The 11,392-nt window shown below is 44.9% G+C and overlaps 1 protein-coding gene across 1 annotated transcript in view; it reads right to left on the minus strand.

Annotated features, from left to right (window-relative positions):
• Sirt5 (sirtuin 5) overlaps positions 1 to 177 on the minus strand; it is a 38,388-nt gene extending 38,211 nt beyond the window's left edge. The window contains exon 1 of the mRNA XM_005398799.2: positions 24 to 177. The gene's annotated coding sequence lies outside the window, so the exon portion shown is untranslated. The remainder of the gene's footprint in view (positions 1 to 23) is intronic.
• Positions 178 to 11,392: the final 11,215 nt, after the last annotated feature.

Raw genomic sequence — 11,392 nt, forward strand, 5'->3', positions numbered from 1 at the left:
GCCGCACCTGGGCCGGGACTCACCTGCAGGTGACGGGCGGCACGGAGGTGCGACGAGAAAGCCACGCAGTTCAGTGACGCAGCGTCCCGCGGCGGCTGCAGCGGCCTCTGCCGGAGACCTGGACCCGCGCCCCGCTCCCGACCTCGGACGCCGGTTCCCCTGCTCGGCCCTGTTCACTGTTAGGCGATTTTTTTTTTTTTTTCCTTTCTTTTTTTTTGAGGACGACGGGTTGGGGCGGGCGTGTTTGCTTGCTTGTCTTTCTGACCTCCCAGGGTTCGCTCCTCTGCCCAGGTAGGTCGTGCTTTACCGCCTGCTCTGCTTTCTCCTAGAACAAAAGGCTGGAGCACAGGACTCGGGACAGAGCGTTTCACATGCAGGGACATTTCCCCGGAGTCCTGCTCCCGCAATGGCGAGGTGGTTCCCAGGCTGCCCACCCAAGCCCCTCTCCAACCCAGTGCCCGCGCCCTGCCCCTTCGCCGTGTAGGGCTGCTCGGCTGCTCGGCTGCTCCGCAGATCCCTGCAGCGGCCCTGCACTCAGCTGTAGTACTACTTTTCCTGGAATGCGTACCCCTTGTGGACGCGCGCGTGCACCAGAAAGAGAAGTGATCTGAGAACTTGGGGCAAACATTTTATGTCTCCGCCACCCGCCCAGTTTCAACCGTGTCCCACAGTTTGGCTGGAAATTCTGCCCAGTTTGAGCTCTTCTTTCTTTCATAGGTTGTACCAGCACCTCCTTATGGAGTCCAAGAAATTTGGGTAGGCCCTCACATCTGGCGGTTACATTTTCTCTAACACATATATAATGCTTTGTGCTAGACTCTTCCAAGAGCTTCACGTGTATTGGCATTTAAATTTTCCCCACCACGTGATGAAATACCTGCTTACATTACAGTTGGGGAAACCGAGGCCCGGGGAAGTCAAGTAACTGCTCAAGACACAAAGCTCTTGATCAGTAACACTGAGATGTGGACCGCAGTGTTCCAGATTAGGGTCCAGGCCACTGCATATACTGGCTCCGCACGAATTGTGTTCCATTGCTTTTTGTATTCACATGTGGTAATCCTTCACTACCCTTCACATACATGAGGGTGCAAAGAAGACAAAGCCCCTTGTGAGACAGAGAGAAGGCTCCCCACAAGATGATTTTATTCTGTGCTCCCCCTAACACCTTGCAGGCAGCCTGGCTGTATCGGGCGTCCCACAGCCCCTACAGGACATATTTGCAGCAGGCTTCAGTCACAGACCCATCCTGCACCACTCTGTCCTGCAGCCTGTCTGCATGATTCTGCCCCTCTGCAGCTCCCTCATTCAGGCCCAAAAAGAGCTCTGCCCCTCCCCATGAGCATACAGAAAGTTTGATGTTGCACATGTGCCAGCCTGCCTTTATTCTTTATAAGCAACCTCCCACACCCTTACTGAGTTCATTCTCTGCACTCTGTCCCCTTGGGTGGTGACATAAGTCCTAATAAAACCTCTTCCTGGTGGCAGATCCTTGCCTATTCATGATTTCTGTCTCAAGGAGAGCATACTGAGCTGGTACACGAAGAGCTGCTGACACCAGAGGCCGCTGGTACCAGAGGCAGGCAGCGCTGAGAGCAGCCGGCAGCAGAGAACACCAGAGAGTAATGAAAAATAGCTAGAGGCTGCCACTTCTGGTGCCAGAAGAGGTCTTGAGATCTGCTGGTGGCTGTTGGCTCTGAGTGACAAGGAGGGCCACTGACACCAAAAGAGCTACTCTGCCAATTTGTAATTTCTGTATGAATTAAGCAAGAACACAGCTGGTAGCGTCTTGGAAGGTGGTACAGGAACCCTCCTTTTTCGAGGGCAAGCGATAGTGATGGCTAAGAACTCGTGACAGCCAGTGTCCCATTGCAGTGTTCTGTGGTCCTCTGGCCCCATATGTAGTGCTCAACCACCCACAGGTTCTGCCACATCTAGGGAACTACATCAGGGCCTAATGGTCCACCACCTACCTCTCTACCCCATCCCTTTTCTCAGGCTAGGGAGGATCAACTCTCCTCTTCTTGAAGTATCAGTCACCATTATTTGTGTCTTTCAGTCAATTCCAGTTTAGTTTCTTGATAGTAACTCTCCTCACCCTTCAGCCTCAGCGTCATTGTCACTTGTTCGGAGAATCCTATGCTGTCCCCATCTCCCACCAACTAGGTGAGATCCCTTATCTCTAATACAGGTTCCCATAGCACCACACCAGTCATCCCAGTTTTTGTGTCCATTTCTTTCTATTTGGTTAAAATTTCTGTCCCTATCAGGTAGGTGTTAGGCTCACTGAAGACAGTTTTAATTTGGATTTCTCTGAAGAGTAATGATGTTGGACATATTTTCATGAATTTATTTGCTATCCATATCTGTTTGGTGAAGAATCTGTTCAAATATTTTCCCTATCTTTTAATTAGGTTTGTTTTCTTGTTTTTAAATTGTAAGGATCCATGATCAGATATATGCTTTGCAGATACTTTCTCCATCCATGGCTTGTCTTTTCATTTTCTTATGAATGTCTTTGGAAAAACAGCAAATTAAGAAACCTAACTGAGTAGTTTCTCAATGGACTTCTTTTATGGCTTATGAGTTTTGTGTGTTAAATAATCTTTGTCTAAACCAAAGCCACAAAGATTTTCTCCAGTGTTTTCTTCTAGAAGTACACTGTCTAATATGAAGCCGGTAGCCAAATATCCCTACTTAAAGTTAAATTAATTAAAATTTAATTAAGTGAAATTTAAAATTCAGTTCTTTAATCACATTTCAAATACTTTGTACCACACTAGGCTAATGGCTACTGTGCTGCACAGCATAGAATTATATTTCCATCATTGCAAGAATTCCTATTGGAAATGTTATTATTGAAGTTTAGTAGTTGTCAACTGTTACATTTAGGTCTGTAACGCATTTTGACCTAGCAAATTCACCCCTGAGTATTTCAAAAGAAAGAGGAACGTACATCTACAGAAACACCTGAAAGCTAATGCATATAGCAGTTGTATTTTTGATTGTCAAACCCTAATTAAGCCCAAGTGTCCATTAAGGGATGAATGAGTGGATAAATGAAAGACAGTTCAGCCTTCTGATGGGATTATTATTCAGCAATAAAAATGAGTGAAAAGTATCATGGAACAATGTAGATGAATCACATAAGCATGATGTTAAGTGAAAAGCCAACTCAACGGTCATATCTTTGTGATTCTATTTATGTCACATTCCAGAAAAGGCCAAATTGTAGGCATAACCATTAGATTAGTTGCCAGGGGGAGGCATGCAGAGCAGATGAGCAGGACTTAACAGAGGGTCCAAGGCTGGAGGACACGGTGGTGCCAGGCACAGCACACCGACTACACCTGCGTCTACCCCTTGGCAGCAGTGGAGCACTAACGAAGGAAGGGCATATGTAGGATTAAGCATTTGGCTCATTAAACTCTGCAATGAGTGAGGCCTCCAGATCCCTCCTGGCCCTCTAGGAATAGAAACCAAGAAGAGCTGGATTCACAAGTCATTACCTACCATCAAAGAGGGAAGCAATGAGGGGGCAATCGCCGACTAATGTAGGCACCTGAGTTAGATAGAAATATTATAGGCAGTCAGACAGGGCCAGGCCCTTGAAGGAGCCAGTATGGATGACAAGATACCTTGCAACTGTAGGAGAGAGAAGCACTTCCGCTGTGGGCCAGACCTCAAGACAAAAGATTAACAAATGCACCACATACCTCCCTAGGGATGGACATTAGGGATTGATATTCTAAATAGGTGTCAATCACCTTGAAAAAGCCAGGAAGAGCCACTAACCCAACCCCCTACAGGAAAAGCCCCTGTTCTATATTCATGCCCTCTTACTAAGTGACTCACTTCCCCATTTGATCCCGATTTAATCAATTTTACCTGAACAATTATACTTGTAATCTTATTGACTGACCATAGTTTTGTCCCACCTCATGCCCACCTTGCGATTTCCCATTTCTCCCCACCTTGGATCTGCCTCAACTCATGGTTTTTCTCTATAAAAGTCCCTAAGAAAGACAAGTTCCTTGGCATCCCACTCAGGCCCCCTTCTGTCCCTCTCTTGGGCAGAAGCTTTCTTTCCCTCAATAAATATACTCTGCTCTTACTTTGTTGTTCCTAAAATTCATTCTTCAATATTAGAGAACACGAACTCGTCCCGATATCTTTCAGGTTGGGCCTTGCTTTCCCTTATATCACTGAGGCTGTTGAGCACGGAGTCCTCCTCCTGCAGTGGCACAGGATGCTTGAGGCTGTCCCCCCATCACAGCAAAATGGAATCTGGGGTACTGTGGTTACACAGGTGTGGGGTGTTTCACTATCAAAGTAAGCGAGAGAGTGACCTTGTTTGTACCCTCAGCTAGTGAGATCTGGGGACATTCTTGTTACAGAGGAATCATAGTCTGATTCTTCACCGAAAGACACAGACACTAACTCTAGCTGGTTCAATTAGAAAACTGAATCCGTTAAAGATATACTACTGTTCTGGACTCACAACCAGAAATGAACCAAATGGTACCGACCGACAAACACCAAGACACACAGACCGCCAATTGGAATTTAGGACGAGCCTTTATTCCTGACCAGGGACTGACTGAGAGCCTCCATGCAGGGAAGGATCAGACCAGTGCTGATCTAGGGGCGAGAGTAGCTTTTAAACCCTAAAACCGCATCCTGTTTGGCAAACACATGTCACATCTGTAACAATGAGGGGATTTTTTATGGCAGGAACAGTACATTCCAACAATCCGGGAGGGTAGAGCATTTACCGGGAGAACAGTACATTTTGGGAGTCCAGGAAGGGCAGGGGGTTTACAACCAGTTTACAACCATACACTCCAGAAATGGTAAACAAGAAGATCTAACCCCACGGCAGGGTTGGGAACTGGGAATTAAACTAGAACCTTTGATGTCTGTGGTGGGGCTTTTACACTAGGAGGCTGGGGATGTCTCTCAATGGTAGAGAACTGGCCTGGTATGTGGGATGTGGGGGGTTCAATCCCCAGTATAGAAAAAGAAAAGATACGAGGTAGAAAATCCATTCATACCCTCCTCAAATGAAACTACTTAACTATCGATCAGGAGGTGAATGGATACATAAATAGTAAACACATCTATGTACAGTGTAGTACTCCTCAATGAAAAGAAACAGACTATTGATACATGAGTTCTTTTCCACAGAGTGCTTTTGGTCCCTTTTTCTCATTACTAGTTCTGTTTTCAAAGTCCAGGCCAGGGATATAGCTCAGTGACACAAGCGCCTGCCTGGCAAGTGCAAGGTCCTGAGTTCATTTCCCGGTACCGAAAATCAAAGCCCAGGGAAAGTGCCTCTGTCTGGCGGACTCTTCGTCACTAAACTGCATAAGGGAGGAGAGTTCCCCAAACATAGGAAGTGGGTACAAAGGCTGCCCATCCAAAAGGAACAATGTCCAGCGCAACAGCAAGCACCACTGCTCAGAGTGTTGTCTTAAGTTGGCCTCTTTTGCTCTCGTGGTGCTTGATATCATAGTATTGCTGCTGCACATTTCCAGGTCACTAGGATGGGTGATAGGGTGGGCCCTCTTCCCTGTGCTCCTCTAGAATCTCTAGACAAGCACACACTCATGACCTGTGGGCATTTTCTGCTTTGACATATTTCATTACATAAATCTCACTTTCTATCTTTGTAGCCTAAAAAAAGCCCGGAGGCAATGAGGAGACCTCCGGACTTTGGACACACAGCTCTAAATCATAGCCAGTTGTTACAAGGCACCCAGAGGGAATGGAGTAGAAGGAATATTTGCAAGTATCTGCTTTCTTTGATATATTTGGCCTCTGGCAAAAACCCTGTAGTGGAGGATGTCCTCAATGCCTTAAATTCCGCAGAACACCGGCGTGGCCCCTGGATGGTTTGTTTTCACTCCAGCAGTTGGCTGCCCTGCTTCCCCTAAGCTATCCATATATTATTGTAGGAAAGATTCTTACTGCAATTTATAGGCCCTAAGTGCTTTCAGGTCATTAATAAGTTACTCTCTGAATTTTCAGATCAATGTTAATTTTCAGATCTTCTGTTTTAAGTGCTGCTACCTGGACACAGGTCAACTGTCCGACCCAAGGTTAGGCAGTGAGATTCTCTCAATCTGGGATAGGCTGATTCAATCGGAAGAGAAAATTCCAACACTTTATTATTCATTGGAAGAAGGGTGGACTTAATCTGGACCACTTGAAAAGTCAAAGGCAAGAAAAAGATTAATTGCATGCCAAGACGATTTGTCTTAAAACTTGGCTTCAGGGAGTGCTGGCCAGGGAAGGTCAATAACCCTGCTGCCTTAAGACTTCGAAATCAATGTAGTTGAGCGCCTTAACCACAGACGATAAAACTGTCACTGGAGCTATTTCTCCCCAAGGTTTTATATCCTTTTCACACTCAAATTCTAAACATGACTGTCCTAGGGATTAATGGAAAGGTGTTTTGGATCCAGGATCACTAACTATGATATTTAAAGAAATATTTACTTTCATGTAGCTGTAATTTCTTAAATCAGATAGGTAGCTAATACTACTTTATTCTTTTCTTAATAGTAGGATCAGTTAAAATACACTTAGCAAAAATATTGCATCTTTTGCAGGGCCCACAAAAAAGCACAAAGATGAATCCTGTGGCATTGCCATGCAAAATCAATAATTGCTACCTCCGGGCAATTGCATGGAGTAGCTCCTGCCTTCCAATTCTTATGCTCCTCCAAGAGGCTGAAGGAAAGTTCTAGAAGGGAATTCAAACTCAACTTTTCCTTGCATTCCAGAGAACTCTGTAATTAAGCAATAGTGGTTTAATGGGAGAATCCAAGAAAGTAGACCACTCTTGTTGTTTTGTCTTTTTGAGACAGGGTCTCACTCTGCAGTTCAGGCTGGCCTTGAGCTCACTTTGTAGCCCAGGCTGGCCTCAAACTCACAACAATCCTCTTGCCTCTGCCTTCTAAGTGCTGGGATTACAGGCGTGCACCACCACGCCCACTCTTGAGTCTCAGGAGACAAATCTTCTTTGTTTGCTCTCATAGCTATCCCTGCTGGCACTGGTTAATTTCTCCGAGCTCTCCATGGTCAGCCATTTATTTCTGAGACAGCATAATGCAGTGCTGTAGGAAAGACAGCTACTGTCAACTCTTAGTATCCACAGGGTCCGCATCAATGGATTCAACCAACTGCAGATCAAAAATATGCAGGAATAAAATTATGTCTGTACTGAATATGTACAAATTTTTCTTACCATTATTCCTTAAACAATACAATATAACCTCACCCAGCATTTACTTTATAGCAGGTGTTATAAGTAATGCAGAGATAATTTGGTTTAAAGTACAGGGGAGGATTGTGTGGGTTCTATGTAAATGCTGTGCCATTTTATAGCATCTGCATCTTCAGCATGCATGCTGGGTCCTGGAACCTTGTGGATACCGGGGGACAAATGTACAGGATTTAGTTATTTGAACCAGACCAGGCAGGAATGGAGCCTGTGGGGCATGGAATGACAAAATCCACTAGCTACACTATTGGAATATCATCCAAATCCACCATCAGTTAATCCTGTACTGGCTCTGAAGGAAGAGGAATGCGTTTGGGGGCCTGCCACACTTCACGGTCCGGGTCACAAATGTGAGTAGAGGTGGGGGTCGAAAAGAACACTTAGCTGGAAGCCTGGGTGGGGCACAGCAGGCCAAGCTCCTTGGCATAATTCCTGGTTGCTTAAATTGGGATCTAGGATAGGGCATTTGCAAACTTTCTTTTAGATGCAAGATCTTTCCATCAAATGAAATTGTCAGACAAATCTGATGTGCAGGATCCTCCAGACTTAAAGATGTATGTGAACAGAGATCACTACATGCAAAGCCACAGAGTCTTATAGTGTGAGATGAAGATTCTTTCAGGGACTATGCTTAGCCTTAAAGGAAGCTGTTGGGAAGCATTAATCAGACTGTTCCTCCCTGACTCAACAGGGATCACCAAGGACTTAGAAACTGTGTTTCAGTGTAGGCCAAAGAAGCAAAATAACAGTTTTTAAAAAAAATATATTGTATAAACTTTGAGGACAATCTTAGCGTAATAACTGAAATTTATAAAATGTTTGATATGTACCTGACACTATGCTAAGGATTTTACTTATTTCTTTACTCAGAACTTCCATGACAAGAGATAGAAACCTACTTCAGATTAGTTTATGGAAATTTATTTTTATCACACATAGCTGAAAAATCCAGGAGTATAAGAAGCTTCAGAAATAGGAGAGTGCAAGGACTTATGTTCCCTCCCCCTCCCTCCCCTCCCCCTCTCCCTCTCTCTAGCTGTATTCTGAGATTCTACCAGAAGCAGTTCTAGCTTTACACTGTAGTAGGGGAGAGAGAGGCTCCGTTCCAGTGAGGCTAGCAAGCAGGGCTGGAGTCTCATTGGCTGAACTTGGGTCCTGTGACCAACCTAAACCTACTCATTGTGGTAGAAAGGCTGGGATACCCCGCTTGGCCAGACTTGGGTTACATGTCCTCCCACAGAAGGTGGAGAGGCTGTGTCAATTCCATCTGTACCACACTAGTAAATAACGGAGAAAGGTAATTCCCCCGAAGTCAAGGGGTATGTAAATGAGGGACAGCCAATAAGCGATGTCACTACCAAAGTCCGTTTTCAATATGAGGACACTGAGGCTTGGATTATTTAAGGATGTTGTTTAAGGCTGTATAACTGGGGGTTCTCTCCAAGCGAGAAAGAAGAACCTTGGAACTAAACAGGTATGAATAAAAATCTTGCCCCTACTGCTTATTGGCTATGTGCTCTTGGCAAAGTTACTTAATTTCTCTGAGCCTTGGTTTCTATATAATGTAAGAATAATGTCCTTATTTTAGGGCTGGGCAAGAAGCTCAGTAATAGAGTGCTTGCCTAGCACATGTAAGGCACCATCAAAACAAAACAAAAATCTGTTTCATGGAGTTAAATAGCGTATATAAAAGCAGTTCTGTGCTTGGCACGTGGTATGCTGGTGTTGACGGTAATAGTGAAACCCAGCACTAAAAACCCAGTTTAGGGCCCAAACTTTATGTGACCTTGTGTTTCACAGTCACCAGGTGAAGTATGTTTTCTGGGTACCGAAAGTTTTGTGATCAGTAAGAGGGCCTGGGGACCACCACCCCCAGCCTGTCTGTTGGTTAGTATGTCGGGAACTGCCCAGGAGCAAATTAGTCAGTAATAGGAACAGCTTGAGGAAATGCTGATCTTTGTTCTTGAGATCTGCAGCACTGAGAAATATCTGCCAGCCAGACAAATACAGTCAGCTATGCCTCATTTGGCCACCAACTCCACCTGTGAGAAGGTGCCCACTAGATTCCCATCACCCTTCTCCTATATAAGCTGTCCTTAAATCCACCTCCTTTAGGGCAAGAATCCCTGCTTGTCTTCCAAAAAGGAGCTGATGGTATGAAATTTCTTTCTCTGCCACTGCCTTGCCTCTTGCGTGATTGGTTTCTTTTTTTTTTTTTTTTTGGTTTTTTTGGTTTTTCTCCGGTACTGGGAACCAAACTCACGACCTTGTGCATGCCAGGCAGGCGCTTTTGCCGCTGAGCTAAATCCCCAGCCCCTTGCCTGATTGGTTTCCATAGTGCTGAGGGCAGAGTCTTTGTAGGGTTACAATAGCAGTTATAAGGTTATTACTAGTATAATTTTTTAGCTTGATTCCAAAGCTGCTGTGTTTGTGTCTTGATGTCCCCCCTCAAAGCCTCACACAGTCAGAGAGGAGGGCTTTTCAGAGGGCTTTTCAGGAGGTGGCTGGATCTATAGTGTGTGGTGCTGGGATTAAGGGGTGATTAGTAAATCAGTCCACTGATTGGTTTGGCATAGTTCTGGCTAGGATTAAGGGTGTGAGTGCTACACATGCCCTAGGGCGGGTGGCTTGCATACAGTGTAAGGGACAGAAGGAGTCTCGTCTTTCCTGTTTTGTTGCTTTTGCTGTCTTCCCCAGCCATGAGCTGTTGTCCCTGTGCCATGTGCCACCCTGCCTTGGAGCCAGCTGATTATGGACTGAAACCTCCACAAACTGTGAGCTTAATAAACCTTTCCCTCTTTAACTTTCGGTGTCAGATATTTTGTCTTAGCAACAAGAAAAGTAACTAAGACAAAAGCTCATAACTATCTAGAATGAGTATGTTTTAGCAAGAAATATTAATACATTTAGCAATATATAACTGATGATTTAGGATTAGAAGACCTAACATAAAGTAAATGTTAGAAGTCTGATTCTGATTACATGCTTTTTATTCTTTCCTTGTGGCCATTTTTCTGGTGAAGATACTACATGTTTTTCATCCTGTTCCACCTTAGGGCTCTTCCTGTTCTGTTGTAAACAGTCCTCATCCCCTCAGAATGTGAAGCTCTGATTTCTTTTTGGCTATGTTAGTAGGCTTTGAACATTCAAACTACCCATTTTCAGTTGAACAGCATAGTCAAACATTACAAAGAGAGCTGCTGATGATTTAGAATTCAAACCAAATGCATTTAGTTTTGAGGCAAAACCATAGACATCAGGCAAGGCCCTTCCCCTTTTTAGGCTTTAGCTTTTATTCCATGGTACTAAGGATGACCTTTGCCACCACATTGCTCAGATACAAGGGGACATAGAAGCAAGGTGCATTAGGCAGCTTTCTGTCACTCTGACAAAATACCTGTGAGAAGTAGTTTAAAAGGAAGAAAGATTTATTCTGGCTTATGGTTTCAGATGTTTTAGTCCATGGTCACTTGGTCCTATTGCTTTGGACTTATAGTGAGGCAGAACCTCATGGTGGGGAATATGTGGTAGAGCAAAGTTACTCAACTCATGGCAGCCAGAAACAATGGAGCCAGAAACGAAGGAGCCAGGGTCCCAAAATCCCTTCAAGGCTGTACCCCCAGGACCTACTTCCTCTAGCAGGCCTCACTTTTTAAAGGATCCACTACATCCCATTGTCACCACAGGCTGGTGGGAAAGCATTTAACACATGGGCCTTTGGGAAAAATCCTAGATCTGAACCATAACTCATGTTCAGTTTATAGCACTACCATTTTTGTTATTGGGGGTATTATTATATTTTTATTATTAGTTTATTATTGGAACTATTTTTCTATTCTTGTTTCTCTTGGCTCTGGAGAAGGGAGGGCAGCAGCCCTTCCTCCTCCCAAAGGTCCCACAAACCCTCTGGTTTCCTGCTGCCATTGTGGGATGGATCACATGGTCAGGGGAGGCCAGGAAAGCTTCGAGAGTGGTCACACCACATGGCACAGAGCAAGCAAAGGATCGGGTAGCCAGCTGGGGACCCGAGGGTGGTGCATCTGCAAGGCCAGCAGCTTTGCAAGGGGTGAAGGAAACCTGGCTGACTATAGGGAAGGCCTGGCC

The sequence above is a fragment of the Chinchilla lanigera genome, unplaced genomic scaffold (assembly GCF_000276665.1).
Source record: "Chinchilla lanigera isolate Chin_1 unplaced genomic scaffold, ChiLan1.0 scaffold00064, whole genome shotgun sequence".
NCBI classification, from domain to species: domain Eukaryota; kingdom Metazoa; phylum Chordata; class Mammalia; order Rodentia; family Chinchillidae; genus Chinchilla; species Chinchilla lanigera.